Here is a 4,027-nt window from a genome sequence, read left to right on the forward strand (position 1 = left end):
TTCCCCGTGTTTCAGCAGTTTGTAAACCTTCTGACCCAGAAATATTTCTTTCTTTTTAATTTTCAAAATGATTTATTTATTTATATATTTCAACTTCACATTACAAAAATCATCTCTTTCGTTCTAGTCTGAGGGAGTTGCAGAGATTCAGTCTGACAAAAAGGACTCTTTTTGATGATATTGGAATTGAATTGATTTTGATACCAAATCACACATCATATTCAGAGAGATGGATGATTTAGACTCTAGTTTATGTTGCTGATAATATCCCCATCTCTTTCTCTCAAATTATTAAAGTATATTGGATTTTTTTCCTCAACTTTCATAGGTTTCTTTGTCAGCTAAAAATTCCATGTTTTTCATTGCAGTGAAGATGATGATGACGAAGCACGTGCACACTCAAATTAGCCTCACAACAGGTACTATAATCAATTATCTCCCTTTCGAAGTCTCTCTTCTTTCTCTCTCCTCTCTTAGAAGCACCATACTTTTCATTATCTTCTTCGAGAATTAAAATGAAGAACTAGAGACTAGATAACTCCATTTATCCCATTTTAGAAACTAGAAACTACCTCTCTTCAATTTTCTCTCACAATTCTTCATCAACCAAGCAAAACCCTCTAACGGGTTGATTCATGTGTGAGCTTTTAGTGTTTTGTATAGTTTGATTGATGTCAATTATGGATGGATTTTGTTTTACCCTACCTAATTATACAACAACTGATACTTGCTCTTTGTTTATCTTTTTCAGTGAAGTGAAAGCGCAGAGAATACCATTAGATCTTTTTACAGCTCGTTTAGGAAGAAATCAATATATATATATATATATATATCCCATGGCGACGTACTTTCAGGGGAATACTGAAATCCAAGCGGCGGATGATCTTCAAACCCTCGTACTTATGAACCCTGCGTATGTTCAGTACTCTGACACCCCTCCGCCGCCGCATCCAAACAACATCGTTTTCCTCAACTCCCTCTCTCCTAACGTTCCATCTTCCTACGCTCAGCAACTCATCGGCATCCCTCTCCCTACCACCTCCGATTCCAACCAAGACACCGTCTCCCCCTTGCATGGCCTCCTACAGCGCGTCCACTACAACTTTTACAACCCTATCGACCCTTATGGACCGACACGTGACACCCCACGCGCTCAGCAGGGACTGTCTTTGACCCTTTCTTCCGAACAGCAGCCCCGATACGGATCACAGGCTCAAGCAGTGTCGGGCGAGGACATGCGGGTTTCCGGCTGTTCGGCCTCTTCTGGTCCAGCCGTGACCAACGGTGTTTCGGGTATACAAAGTGTGTTGTGGAGCTCTAAATACTTGAAGGCTGCTCAAGAGCTTCTTGATGAGGTTGTTAATGTCAACAATAGTGGGATTACAAAGAGTGAAATGGCTAAAAAGGGTACTAGTGGAAACAATAGCAACAACAGTAAGGCTACCGGAGAATCAAAGGCGGTGGTCGGAGATGGCTCTGCAGACGGGGAGGCAGGTGGGAAACGCGGTGCCGAGCTGAGCACGGCTGAGAGGCAAGAAATTCAGATGAAGAAAGCAAAGTTAATTAGCATGCTTGATGAGGTATGGAAGTTGCGTATAATATATAGAAATGTATTATTATTATCGATTTGTATACAATTGTATGTCTATTATTATATATATTGGTGGGTTTGGTTTGATTATTTTGAAAGTAAAAGCGTATAAGAAAACAAATTTGTTTTTCTGGGAAAATTTGTGTTTTTTTTTTTTTGCTTAACCATGATATTGTTTTCCCAGGTGGACCAAAGGTACAGGCAATACCATCACCAAATGCAGATTGTGATTTCCTCATTGAGCAAGCAGCTGGAATCGGCTCTGCGAGAACATATACGGCTCTTGCGTTAAAGACCATCTCTAAGCAGTTTCGGTGTTTGAAAGACGCGATAATCGGTCGAATTCGAGCCCTAAACAAGAGCTTTGGTGAAGAAGATTGCCTAGGAGGGAAGACAGAGGGGTCGAGGCTTAAGTTCGTGGATCATCAGCTTCGACAACAACGAGCACTTCAGCAGTTGGGGATGGTCCAACACAATGCTTGGAGACCTCAAAGAGGATTGCCAGAAGATCAGTTTCGGTTCTTCGAGCTTGGCTCTTCGAACACTTTCTCCACCCGTAATTCCCCTGAACAATTCCCATGCATTCATCAATGATGATCCTTCAACTTCCAAGTGTTTGATTTTGTTTATTTGCATTTCAGATATCCTAAAGATTCAGACAAACACATGCTTGCTAAACAAACAGGGCTTACCAGGAGCCAGGTACAGGCTAAATTCTATGTTGTTTTGAGTTCAGCATTGCTTTGAGTTGTCCAATTGTGGCATGTCTAAATGGAGGATGTCCTTTTTGTGATAATTTAGGTATCTAATTGGTTCATAAATGCTCGAGTTCGGCTTTGGAAGCCGATGGTGGAAGAGATGTACTTGGAAGAAATCAAGGGGCAAGAACAGAATATTGAAGATTCAGGATCCAAATCCTCTGGTCTAGACAAAAGTCTAGCACCAGCAGAGAACCAGGCTAAAAGTTCCTCGATGTCGATTTCCATGGCGTCTACGTCTCCTCTGGAAGGAAATGTCCAAAACCAGTCAGGGTTTTCCTTCATTGGGTCATCCGAATTGGAAGGGATCACTCAAGGGAGTCCTAAGAAACCAAGGAGCACCGAAGTACTATTGCAGTCCCCAACTAGTGTGCCATCAATAGACATGAACATCAAGCAAAGAGAGGCAAACGACGAGGTCTCCATGAAGTTTGTCAAAGAGGGCAACTCATTTATGGGAAGCAATACAAATTTCATAGGAGGTTTCGGGCAATATCCAATCGGAGAAATGGCGAGATTCGAAGCGGAGCAGTTCGCTCCAAGCTTCCCTGGTAATGGTGTTTCACTCACTCTTGGTCTCCCCCAAACTTTTCTCCCAAACCAAAGCCTGCAAATGGGGAGGAGGCTTGACATTGGCGAACCAAATGAGTTTGGTGCTATAAACACTTCCACACCCCACTCTTCATCTGCATTCGAGAACATCGATATCGAGAACCGAAAAAGGTTTGCCGCCCAATTGTTACCCGACTTTGTTGCCTCATAGGGGAAGAAGGGTGTCCTCTTTTTCTCTAATTCTTGTTCATTTTCCCTCCTTTAGGGAACGAGGAAAATGCATGGTAGTATAAAGTAAGAAGAAAATATAGCGTTAGTATAGATATATACTTTGGATATAGCACAATTTGAGTCCTTAGCCAGTTTAGGATCTCAGCCATATATTTAGATGATTGTATATTAATTTTGTAAGTTTTGGGGGTATTGGTATCATAAATCAGTTACTTGGTATACAAGTAAATCAATATGGGTATAATTCTAGTGTATAATTTTCATGGATTTCAAAGCCAATTCAACTTGGTATCAATTATTTCAGTTCTAGGACTTGATTGCATGACATCAACTGTTCTATGGGATGCATCCACCAACCAACTGTTAACAAATTCCATAAAATGGTCAACAAAAATGATATCATCTTTCCTGCCTTGGAAACCAATATGAGGCTCACATAAGAAACCTTCTAACATATTACAATTTTTACATGGGATTTGATTTCATCACTGGGGAATCATCATATTCATTTACGGTCTGCTCAACCTGCTCTTCAGCTTCTTATCACAGGGTTTTGCCTTGACTAATCCAAACCGATTAGCGTTGCACATCTGGTTTTGATGGTTGAGTCTCCTAACAAGAATTTTCTGCATACACAAAACCTTGAACTCGAGATTTACTTAAGCAATATCAAACTACTTCACTTTAACTAACCAGTTGGTTAACTTTTTCCTGCTTTCATTCGTTATTTCCCCCTTTTTTTTCCCTTTCTACTTATTATCTTCTTCTTCTCCTTTTCTTCCCTTCACGAAACTCAACCAAAAGAAAAAAATGAAAATGAAAATGAGAAGACACAAATAGGAAAGAAAAGAAACCCTCGCCATGGATGTGTAAAACAAATCACAAAATGTTCGAC

At 40.5% G+C, this 4,027-nt stretch overlaps 1 pseudogene; it reads left to right on the forward strand.

The window, feature by feature from the left end:
* The first annotated feature begins 704 nt into the window (after positions 1–704).
* LOC120131292 lies at positions 705–3,300 on the forward strand (annotated as a pseudogene).
* Positions 3,301–4,027: the final 727 nt, after the last annotated feature.

Source organism: Hibiscus syriacus, unplaced genomic scaffold (genome assembly GCF_006381635.1).
Source record: "Hibiscus syriacus cultivar Baekdansim isolate YM2019G1 unplaced genomic scaffold, ASM638163v2 tig00110551_pilon, whole genome shotgun sequence".
In the NCBI taxonomy this organism is placed as follows: domain Eukaryota; kingdom Viridiplantae; phylum Streptophyta; class Magnoliopsida; order Malvales; family Malvaceae; genus Hibiscus; species Hibiscus syriacus.